This window comes from Schistocerca gregaria, chromosome 9, assembly GCF_023897955.1.
Source record: "Schistocerca gregaria isolate iqSchGreg1 chromosome 9, iqSchGreg1.2, whole genome shotgun sequence".
Taxonomy (NCBI): domain Eukaryota; kingdom Metazoa; phylum Arthropoda; class Insecta; order Orthoptera; family Acrididae; genus Schistocerca; species Schistocerca gregaria.
In genome coordinates, this window is record NC_064928.1 from 192397945 (window position 1) to 192410963 (window position 13019).

A 13019-nucleotide genomic window follows, 5' to 3' on the forward strand; every position below is an offset into this window, starting at 1 on the left:
ATGATATAGCTATATACAAACAATTAATTCCACCAGACAGTTTTACACTGATAAGCCAAAACATTATCATCACTGCCCACTGCGATGTTGGATGCCGCCCGGTTGCCTTTCGGGCACGTGAAACGGTAGCGAAAGTATGAAAGCGGAGAAGACACGGACGGTGGACCACCCTAGCGAAGATACGGGCAGCAAATGGGGAAAACAATTGAGATAAACGACTTCGACAAAGTGCGGATTATTATTACTCAGAGACTTATCTTGAAAACGGCGAAGCTGGTCGATTGTCCACGTGCTACTGTCGTGAGCATCTACAGAAACAGGTAGAAGGACAGTGAAACTACCACTAGGCACTAAATGGTAGGACGTCCACGACTCTTCACAGAACGGGGATTCAGAGGCTTGTCTGCTGTGTAAATGAGGATAGATGGTGGACTCTGACATATCTACTGAAGGAGCACAAATATCTGGTGCACTAGGTCACTGGTCTTCTCTAAAACGCTGTCATTGAGGTGAACGGCGGCTCGGAACGTGCAGCTTGACACTGATGCAGGCTGGTGGGAGCAGTATTATGCTATGGCAGACATCCTCCTGCTCTTCCAGGGGACCTGTGGTAGTAATCGAAGACACGCTGACGGCTACGAACCATCTGAATCCCTTCTTGCTTCATGTCTTTCCCGATGATGGTGTCATCTTTCAGCAGTATAATTGTCCGTGTCTCAGAGCCAGAACCGTGCTACAGTGGTTCGAGGAGCATTACAATGATCTCACGTTGACATCTTCGGCGATCAAATGCACCTGATGTAAATCCTTTGGAACCCATCTGGATCGCTGTCTGGCGCCATCACCGCGTAAGCAAATCAGCGGCCCCTAATTTACACGAACCGTTCTCAGTGCTCTGTTTGAGAGCTAATATCAACTTCTATCATTTCAAAACCATGGTGAAGTTGCCATTCATGATGCACAAGGCAACATGAAGCCAAATATATCGAATATGCACATATGCAGATACTAACTTCTGTTGTGAGAAAGTTATTGTTCGCCTAAGGACGAAACTACTTCATTAGTCCATATCAAAGAAAAGTAAGAAAACCATTATAGACAGAATTTTAGTTTGTACCACAGTACTTCTTTACTTAAGTGTCCGTTAGTGTCACATATTGGCATACTGTGTACAAGGTATAAAAAAATGGTTCAAATGGCTCTAAGCACTATCGGACTTAACACCCGAGGTCATCAGTCCCCTAGACTTAGAACTACTTAAACCTAACTAACCTAAGGACATCACACACATCCAGGATTCGAACCTGCGACAGTAATAGCGCTTAGAACCGCTCGGCCACAGCGGCCGCCCTGTACAAGGTATATTTTCTCTCATTGTCTCTCTCAGATTCAGCTACATAGGAACACATTTGTAGACGTTTTTCTGGCTAAACAGTTCAGAGTGTTATGAAGAATTCGCTGAACTTAAAAAATATTGATACTGAAACATGATAGTCAAGGGAAGGCAGAATTCGGTACGATTGTGGACGGGGCCGCAATCAGTTACTATTGGTTGCCTTTTACAGTTACGCACAATTTATTTTAAACCAGTAATTCCAGACTCAACAATAAATAAATAAAAATACCACACGTTGTTAATGAAGGAAAAAACAACTGTGTAAATAATATTGTTTTCAGTGAGTTACAGTTTAGCAAATCACTATTAAATACTGATACAGCAGATAATGTGATCTTGGCAGAAGGACTTACACGCCAGGAATGGCAATAAATTAAGAATTGTTTAAAACTCGCTGCAACTTACAAATTACAGGTACTGAAATATTAAAGGCAAGTCACCAAAAACACAGCAGAAGGAATCAGACGCCAGGAATGGCAGTAAATTAAGTTTTAAAGGCTTACTGCGTAAATAGAAATACCAAATTAGAATTTTACGGCAAATGACTACAATCACGTCTGAAGGCCTTACACGCTACGAACGGCAACAATATAAAAAATTTAGAAACCTGCTGTAAAACAGCAAATACAGTAGCAAAGGTTAATTAGAAGAAACAAGCAACTGATCACCAACCCGGTGAAATTAAATGGTGGTAAACTTCGTAAGAGAACCCTTAACATCCACTGAACACTACGCTGCTAGCTTTATTCCATAAGACGACCAGCACTTTTAACTAGACATATATGAAGGGCTTATTGCAATAGTGGTACAAGTCCATTTTTGTTCATTCTGAGATACAGAGTCTTAAATGAGCGCTGAAAATTCTGCAGTTGAGATACTAGAAATATTCAAGTATACACTCCTGGAAATGGAAAAAAGAACACATTGACACCGGTGTGTCAGACCCACCATACTTGCTCTAGACACTGCGAGAGGGCTGTACAAGCAACGATCACACGCACGGCACAGCGGACACACCAGGAACCGCGGTGTTGGCCGTCGAATGGCGCTAGCTGCGCAGCATTTGTGCACCGCCGCCGTCAGTGTCAGCCAGTTTGCCGTGGCATACGGAGCTCCATCGCAGTCTTTAACACTGGTAGCATGCCGCAACAGCGTGAACGTGAACCGTATGTGCAGTTGACGGACTTGGAGCGAGGGCGTATAGTGGGCATGCGGGAGGCCGGGTGGACGTACCGCCGAATTGCTCAACACGTGGGGCGTGAGGTCTCCACAGTACATCGATGTTGTCGCCAGTGGTCGGCGGAAGGTGCACGTGCCCGTTGACCTGGGACCGGACCGCAGCGACGCACGGATGCACGCCAAGACCGTAGGATCCTACGCAGTGCCGTAGGGGACCGCACCGTCACTTCCCAGCAAATTAGGGACACTGTTGCTCCTGGGGTATCGGCGAGGACCATTCGCAACCGTCTCCATGAAGCTGGGCTACGGTCCCGCACACCGTTAGGCCGTCTTCCGCTCACGCCCCAACATCGTGCAGCCCGCCTCCAGTGGTGTCGCGACAGGCGTGAATGGGGGGACGAATAGAGACGTGTCGTCTTCAGCGATGAGAGTCGCTTCTGCCTTGGTGCCAATGATGGTCGTATGCATGTTTGGCGCCGTGCAGGTGAGCGCCACAATCAGGACTGCATACGACCGAGGCACACAGGGCCAACACCCGGCATCATGGTGTGGGGAGCGATCTCCTACACTGGCCGTACACCTCTGGTGATCGTCGAGGGGACACTGAATAGTGCACGGTACATCCAAACCGTCATCGAACCCATCGTTCTACCATTCCTAGACCGGCAAGGGAACTTGCTGTTCCAACAGGACAATGCACGTCCGCATGTATCCCGTGCCACCCAACATGCTCTAGAAGCTGTAAGTCAACTACCCTGGCCAGCAAGATCTCCGGATCTGTCCCCCATTGAGCATGTTTGGGACTGGATGAAGGGTCGTCTCACGCGGTCTGCACGTCCAGCACGAACGCTGGTCCAATTGAGGCACCAGTGGAAATGGCATGGCAAGCCGTTCCACAGGACTACATCCAGCATCTCTACGATCGTCTCCATGGGAGAATAGCAGCCTGCATTGCTGCGAAAGGTGGATATACACTGTACTAGTGCCGACATTGTGCATGCTCTGTTGCCTGTGTCTATGTGCCTGTGGTTCTGTCAGTGTGATCATGTGATGTATGTGACCCCAGGAATGTGTCAATAAAGTTTCCCCTTCCTGGGACAATGAATTCACGGTGTTCTTATTTCAATTTCCAGGAGTGTATATACTTGAATATTCACAAGTATATATAGTTGAATATTCACAAAAACAGTTACTACATTGCTTCCTAAGGAATGTGTGAATCTGAGTGCAAGTGAATTTTAATGAAATTTGTGCTGTGTAGAAAATATCTGATGGAATAAAACTAGGCCCATGTGCATTTGTAGTTTAGTAATGAATTGAAATTGCTGTGAAGAAATAATTCACGTTTCGCAAAGTATTTACTGTTTATGAGTGTCAAAGTGTCATTTGTGTTTGTGAGAACTTGGATATCTCACAATAACTGCTTTTATCCACTATAACTTTTTTTCTGGTTGTGATAGCGTACATTGCACTTTCGTAAGAAAGGAGTATAAGGGTGTCTTTTCCTCCAAAACTATTTACTTTTCCTCTAAAAGAAATGTTTCATATTTCTATGCCTAATTAGTCTTGCGACTGTATTCCTTTTCTTTTGAATTAATTTTATTAGTTAAAAACATTATCTAAATTGAAACTGACACTTTGTATTTTTTACGCAACTTTAATTTCAAGTCCGATAAGCAAAAATTCTTTAGGCATTCACAGTTAAATCTGTAAAAATCCTCCCAGAGGGTAACATTATAATGTATTCAAATACTAAACTTGGGTATTATCTATATTTCAGTCATTGCTTCTTCGATGTATAGATTTTTATCTACCACAACATCAGAATTGTTTCTCTGATGACTTTACCTTTCCTAAAGCCAAACTGATCGTCATCTAACACTTCCTTAATTTTCTTTTCCATTCTTCTGTGCAATATTCTCTTCAGCAACTTTGATGCATGAGCTGTTAAGCTGATTGTGCTATATTCCTCGCTCTTGTCGGCTCTTTGTAGTCTTCGGAATTGTGTGTATAATTTTTTTTTCGAAAGTCAGATGGTATATCACCAGACTCATACATTCTACACACCAACGTGAATAGCCATTTTGTACCGACTTCCCCTCACTGATTTTAGAACTTGTTGCGGGATGTTATCTATCCCTTCTGCCATTATTCGGTCTTAAGTCTTCCAAAGCTCTTTTAAATTCCGATTCTAAAACTGGATCTCATATCTCTTCCCTGTCGACTCCTTTTTCTTCTACTATCACGTAATCAGGCAAATATCTCCCCCCGTACAAGCCTTCAGTGAACTTTTTCCACATCTCTGCTCTCTCCTCTGCATTCAACACTCGAGTTCGCATTTTACTCCCCTTGCTTTTAATTTCACCAAAGGTTGTTTTGAATTCCTATATGCTGAGTCTGTCCTTCGGACAGTCATTTCTTTTTCGATTTCTTCACATTTCTCATGCAGCCATTTCGCCTCATCTACCCTTTGCTTCCTATTTATTTCATTCCTAAGTGACTTGTCTTTGTGTATTCCAGAATTTCCCTTAATATTTTTATAATCCCCTCTTTCATCGATCAACTGAAGTATTTCTTCTGTTACCCTTGGTTTCTTCGCAGTTGGCTGTTTATACCAACAGTTATCTTTCCAACTCCTTAGATTGCCCTGTTTTGAGTTGTCCATTCCTCTTCGACTGAACTGCCTACTGTGCTATTCCTTATCGCAGTATCTATTGAATTCGAGAACGTGTATCATCGTTCCTTTGTAGTTCCATATCCCACTTCCTTGAGCGTTGACTCTTCCTGACTAGTCTCTTAAACTTTGCCCTACTCTTTATCACCACCACATTGTGATCTGAGTCTATGTCTGCTCCTGGGTACGCTTTAAAAACCAGTATGTGATTTCGGTATCCCTGTCTGACCATGATGTAATCTAAATGAACTCTTCCCATACCCTCCGGCCTTTTCCAAGTATACGTCTTTTCCTTGTGGTTCTTGAAGAAAGCATTCGCTATTACCAGCTGAAATTTAATGCAGATCTCAATTAGTCTTTCTTCTCTCTCATTTCTAGTACCAAGCCCATACTCTCCAGTAACCCTTTGTTCTGTTCCTTTCCTTACAACTGCATTCCATTCCCCCACGACATTTCGATTTTCACTTCCCTTTACGTAGTCAATTACCCCTTCAATATCCTCTTATACTTTCTCCATCTCTTCATTTTCTGCTTGCATCAGTATGTATACCTAAACTTCGTCGTCGTCGTCGTTGTCGGTTTGCTATCAATTCTTCTGAGAACAACCCTATCACTGAATTGTTCAGAGCCCTATCTTCCTGTTCGTAGCGAATCCTACTGCCGTTATACAATTTTCTGCTGCTGACGATGTTAGCTGTACTCACCTGACCATAAATCCTTGTCTTCTTTTCATTTCATTTCACTGACCTTTACTGTATCTAGATTGAACGTTAGCATTTTCCTTTTCAGATTTTCTGGCTTTCCTACCACGTTCAAACTTCTGACGTTCCACGCCCCGACTCGTAGAACGTTAAGCACGTTAGCCATTTGTTGATTAATCAGTCCTTTTGTCATGGGCACGTCCCCCTTGGCTGTCCCCTCCCGGAGATCCGAATGGGGGACTACATCTACATCTACATCTACATCCATACTCCGCAAACCACCTGACGGCATGTGGCGGAGGGTACTTTGAGTGCCTCCATGGGTTCTCCCTTCTATTTCAGTCTCGTATTGTTCGTGGAAAGAAAGATTGTCGGTAAACCTCTGTGTGGGCTCTAATCTCTCTGATTTTATCCTCATGGCCTCTTCGCGAGATATACATAGGAGGGAGCAATTTACTGCTTGATTCCTCGGTGAAGGTATATTCTCGAAACTTGAACAAAAACCCATCTCTCTTGGAGAGTCTTCCACTGGAGTTTATCTATCATCGCCGTAACGCTTTCGCGATTACTAAATGATCCTGTAACGAAGCGCGCTGCTCTCCGTTGGATCTTCCCTATCTCACTCTATCAACCCCACCTGGTACAGATCCCGCACTGGTGAGCAATATTCAAGCAGTGGGCGAACAAGTGTACTGTAAGCTACTTCCTTTGTTTTCGGGTTGCATTTCCTTAGGATTCTTCCAATGAATCTCAGTCTCGCATCTGCATTACAGACGATCAACTTTATATGATCATTCATTTTTAAATCACATGGGAACAGTATGGAATCTTTTGCCAATGGAGAGACCAAACATCATGACAGGCCACATTTCATGTGGATACACATGATGTGTCTTTAATGCAATGATTTCCTCTGCCTTCTTCATCCTCATGCCGTTGATCATTGCTGATTCTTCCGCCTTTAGGGGCAGTTTCCCACCCCAAGGACAAGAGGGTCTCCCAAACCTCGGTCTGCTCCTCCGCCCTCTTTGACAAGGCCGTTGGCACAACCACGTTGACATCTTATGCCGGAAGCCTTCGGCCGCCATTGCTACTGATTTTTATTCAGAATTTAACCGGTGCTGGGATTCGAATCCGGAACCGAGGGCGTTCATTAATTAAAGACGCTATTCACTGTGACCTTGTCAGATGAGATCCGATTTCAGTTGTCAAGAGCTGGCGGTAGGGATCGAGTGTGGCGCAGACCCCACGAAGGCATGGACGCATATTGTCAGCAATGCAAGCTGGTGGTGGCTCTGTAATGGTATTGGCTGTGTTTACATGGAATGAACAGGGTTCTCCGGTATAAATGGTTATGTTCAGCTACATGGGGACCATTTGCAGCCACGATTAAATTTTTATGGATGGCAATGCGCCATGTTGCCGAGCCCCAACTATCCGCACTTGGGTTGAAGGACATTCTGAACAATTCGAGCAAATAATTTGCCACCCAGTTTGCCCGACATGAATTCCATCGAACATTTATAGGACATAATCAAGAAGTCAGTTCGTGCTCAAAACCTTGCACTGGAAACACTTTTGCAGCTATGGACATTGTAGCGGCAGCATGGATCAGTATTTCTGCAGAGGTTTTCCAACAACTTGTTGAGCCCATGCTACGCTGACCTGCTGCTCTACTCTGGGCAGTAGGAGGTCCGACACGATATTGGGAGGTGCCCCTTGAATCTTGTCGCCTTAATGTATTAGGCCTGGTTTTTCATCAAATGCATGAAAATACTTCATAACTATGTTTATTAATTATAGTTATTGTTCTGGACAAGGCAATGGCCTTGCCACAGTGGATACACCAGTTCCCGTCGGATCACCGAAGTTAAGTGCTGTCGGGCATGGCCGGCGCTTGGATGGGTGACCACCTGGGCCGCCATGTACTGTTGCCATTTTTCGGGGTGCACTCAGCCTCGTGATGTCAATTGAGGAGCTGCTCGACCGAATAGTAGCGGCTCCGGTCGAAGAAAACCATCGTAACGACCGGGAGAGCGGTGTGCTGACCACACGCCCCTCCTATCCGCATCCTTATCTGAGGATGTCACGGCGGTCGGATGGTGCCGATGAACCACTTGTGGCCTGAAGACGGAGTTCATATTATATCATGTTGTTCTGAACTGAGATAGCATGTTTCCATTACTTTGTCGTGGATGTAAGCTTTGTTATTCTCACTCTTACCACGGAGCCTTGAAGAAATATTTTCAGGTGCACTCTTTGTTTTCAAGAATTTTATCTTCATAATCTGATAATATTTGCCATCTGGGATTAGAATGAAATCAACTACGATGTCTTTGCCCTGAGTCCACAAATAGTATTTACCCACAGAAAAGTCTAATATTACACCGACCAGGTGAGTCAGAAGGGGAGAGCGAGTTAACGGGCCATCTGGCAGAAGACAGGAAAGAAAGCTTTTAAAAGACCGCATTTCAAAATTCGAAATGGATACTAACAAGACCAGTGACACATTTTCGATCACATGTCTAGCGAGTGATACACAAGTGAGAGACAATGTACGCATTTTGACGTCTGGTGCAGGCACAAAACGTCCGATTGCTGGAAACGCACTAGGAAGGAGTAAAGAGCCGAAACTTCGACGCAGTTTATTGGTAGGGCCCTTGCTATTGGTACAGATAGTTTCCACAAAATAAGAGGAACGGTCCTGCTGGCCTAAAAATGCTGTGGGGAGACAGTTCAGCTATGAGAAAGACAAGACGAAAATTTTGAGGGGGACTCTTCTCTGAATGAGCGTCAAGTGCAGAACGGAGCGCATAACGCTCTGTACGACACAGAGAAGAAATTTGGGTGAACTCTGCATTCACAGTGGCTGACATCCAGCTAGAAATTAGCTGTAGCATCGTTTAGCTCCAACTGTGGAGAAACGAACCAACCAAGAACTGAGAGGGCATTATAAGTTGCATGCTGCTCCAGCCATATTCTAAGACTAGGGATGAGTACATGTTTTCTCGCATAACGAGAAACATAGGGAGAGTTTATGCTGAAAAAAAATTCAGCAAAGCTTTTAATTAGTTTTATAGGAATTTCAGAGGAGAGAGTGGCCTAGCAGACGACAGCTCATCGCAGCGTAAGGTAAATACCGCGTGCAGAGGTGTAAACTAGTTGTTTCACCAGCTTGCGTCCACTTTATACTCGAACGACTGTGGGTAATCTTTTGCTTAATTTGTCACATAACTAGCCATCCACCGTAGACTTGATTGTCATCCTAAAAATAGTACCGAACTATGAACCAGAATCGGATGATTTATCGTAGTACTGACCAACATCATAACGAAATCGTAAAAACAATTTTGCAAAGAAACTTCTAGTTCAACTTTAATATTGTCGTGTTTTAGCATAATTTAACTTTCTGAGAGTTAATATTTAATATTGTTGTGTTTAGGATTATTTCTCTTTTGATGTTGACGACATGTGTTATCCTGACGACTGTTTTAACATTGTCATGTTGCAAACTGTGTAAAAGTGTGTGTTTCTATGCCAATAGTGAGACATTAAACATGTCATTTCAACTTAAACATTTCCTCAGTCATAGAATAAGAGAAACCGAAAATATCACCACACAAAGTATACATCCGTTTACGAGACGGCTCAAAATTAGGAATAACATAACTCATTTTCCTATTATAACAACCACTAGTGTCTGCCACTTGATAGGCTGTAATTTTACACCTAGAGCTCCAGTTATATGATAATTCTGTACCAGGTAAGTTGGCACTAGTGAGCAGCATATTCCAGCGTGCATTCTCCCACGATGCGCAGGACTCATCCCAGGCTTCATGGTGTTCGGGAGGCCATGAGTTTCAACTCGCGCTTCCATTTGTTGCTCCGGCGGGATAAAGCAGTGCCCAGTTGACTCCACAGACAGCCTTCCCTCTGCTATTACCGATCCGCAGAAAGTGATCTATTTTCTCAGTGGGTAAAATGGACGGCAACTCACTGCTGATGCAGCGCAACATTCCCATCGTGCTGAACAACAGCTGCGCTGGCCAGCAGGACCAGCTGATCACTCGCCAGTTGAAGACGTAAGGGATATGACGAAACGGGAACTTTGTCGCTCACCAGGGGCTGCGAGAAACATTGTCGGATGTGCAAGACACTTGGGACAGTCTATCACAGGATGCCATTCGGCACCTTTATGAACTATAGAAATGAAATGACACAATTTAAGAGACTTAACTGGCCTTATATACAGGGTGGTCCATTGATCGTGGCCGGGCCAAATATTTCACGAAATAAGCGTCAAACGAAAAAACTACAAAGAACGAAACTTGTCTAGCTTGAAGGGGAAAACCAGATGGCGCTATGGTTTGCCCTCTAGATGGAGCTGCCATAGGTCAAATGGATATCAATTTCGTTTTTTTTTTAAATAGGAACCCCCACTTTTATTAAATATTCGTGTAGTACATAAAGAAATATGAATGTTTAGTTTGTGATAGATGGCGCTGTAATAGTCACAAACATACGACTCACAATTTTAGACGATCAGTTGGTAACAGGTTTTTAAAATTAAAATACAGAAAGTAGGAACGTTTGAATATTTTATTTCGGTTGTTCCAGTGTGATACATGTACCTTTGTGAACTTTTAATTTCTGAGAACGCATGCAGTTACAGCGCGATCAGCTGTAAGTACCACATTAATGCAATCAAGGCTCAAAATGATGTCCGTCCACCTCAATGCATTTGGCAATACGTGTAACGACATTCCTCTCAACAGCGAGTAATTCGCCTTCTGCAATGTTCGCACATGCATTGACAATGTGCTGACGCATGTTGTGAGGCGTTGTCGGTGGATCACGATACCAAATATCCTTCAACTTTCCCCACAGAAATAAATCCGGGGACGTCAGATCCGGTGAACGTGTGGGCCACGGTATGGTGCTACGACGACCAATCCACATGTCATGAAATACGCTATTCAATACCGCTTCAACCGCACGCCAGCTATGTGCCGCACATGCATCATGTTGGAAGTACATCGCCATTCTGTCATGCAGTGAAACTTCTTGTAGTAACATCGGTAGAACATTACGTAGTAAATCAGCATACATTGCACCATTTAGATTGCCATCGATAAAATGGGGGCCAATTATCCTTCCTTCCATAATGCCGCACCAAACCTTAACCCGCCAAGGTCGCTGATGTTCCACTTGTCGCAGCCATCGTGGATTTTCCGTTGCCCAATAGTACATATTATGCCGGTTTACGTTAGCGCTGCTGGTGAATGACGCTTCGTCGCTAAATAGAAGACGTGCAAAAAATCTGTCATCGTCCAGTAATTTCTCTTGTGCCCAGTGGCAGAACAGTACACGACGTTCAAAGTCGTCGGCATTCAATTCCTGGTGCATAGAAATATAGTACAGGTGCAATCGATGTTTATGTAGCATTATCAACACCAACGTTTTTGAGATTCCCTATTCTTCCGCAATTTGTCTGTTAAAACACCTACTTGGGCATCATTTGTTGCAGGTCGTGGTTGACGTTTCACATGTGGCTGAACACTTCCTGTTGCCTTAAATACCGTAACTATACGGCGAACGGTCCGGACACTTGGGTGATGTCGTCCAGGATACCGAGCAGCATACATAGCACACGCCCGTTGGGCATATTGATCACAATAGTCCTACATCAACACGATATCGACCTTTTCCGCAACTGGTAAACGGTCCATTTTAACACGGGTCCGCACTGGCGGAATGTTACGTGATACCACGAACTTATACACTTGTGACTATTAGAGCGCCATCTATCACAAAGCGAAAAAGTGGTCCAACTAAAACGTTCGTATTTCTTTACGGTCTACACGAATATGTAATAAAAAGTGGGGGTTCCTATCTAAACAGAAACTCAGTTGATATCCGTTTGACCTATGACAGCGGCATCTAGCGGGCCATCCCCTAACGCCAGCTTGTTTCGCTCTTCAAGCTAGACGAGTTTCGTTCTTTGTAGTTTTTTTGGTTTGATGCTTATTTCGTGAGCTGTTTGGACCGGTCACTATCAATGGACCACCCTGTATATATGGTTTCATGTGTAAAGACTGAATCTACGAGTCAAAATTTGTATCGAATCCGGGTCCCATATTGATTAGGTAGGTGCTTCAAAATGGCTCTGAGCACTGTGGGACTTAACATCAGTCCCCTATAACTTTTTGTTGTTGTTGTTATGGTCTTCAGTCCTGAGACTGCTTTGATGCAGCTCTCCATGCTACTCTATCCTGTGCAAGCTTCTTCATCTCCCAGTACCTACTGCAACCTACATCCTTCTGAATCTGCTTAGTGTATTCATCTCTTGGTCTCCCTCTACGATTTTTACCCTCCACGCTGCCCTCTAATACTAAATTGGTGATCCCTTGGTGCCTCAGAACATGTCCTACCAACCGATCCCTTCTTCTGGTCAAGTTGTGCCACAAACTTCTCTTCTCTCCAATCCTATTCAATACTTCCTCATTAGTTATGTGGTCTACCCATCTAATCTTCAGGATTCTTCTGTAGCACCATATTTCGAAAGCTACTATTCTCTAATTGTCCAATATTTCACTTCCAAACATGGCTACACTCCATACAAATACTTTCAGAAATGACTTCCTGGCAGTTAAATCTATACTCGATGTTAACAAATTTCTCTTCTTCACAAACGCTTTCCTTGCCATTGCCAGTCTACATTTTATATCCTCTCTACTTCGACAATCATCAGTTATTTTGCTCCCCAAATAGCAAAACTCCTTTACTACTTTCAGTGTCTCATTTCCTAATCTAATTCCCTCAGCATCACCTGACTTAATTCTACTACATTCCATTATCCTCGTTTTGCTTTTGTTGATGTTCATCTTATATCCTCCTTTCAAGACACTGTCCATTCCGTTCAACTGCTCTTCCAAGGCCTTTGCTGTCTCTGACACAATTACAATGTCATCGGCGAACCTCAAAGTTTTTACTTCGTCTCCATGAATTTTAATACCTACTCCAAATTTTTCTTTTGTTTCCTTTACTGCTTGCTCAATATACAGATTGA

General features: G+C 43.7%; 1 pseudogene; it reads left to right on the forward strand.

The window, feature by feature from the left end:
- Positions 1-7769: 7769 nt before the first annotated feature.
- LOC126292339 (5S ribosomal RNA) lies at positions 7770-7887 on the forward strand (annotated as a pseudogene).
- The last annotated feature ends 5132 nt before the right edge of the window (positions 7888-13019 follow it).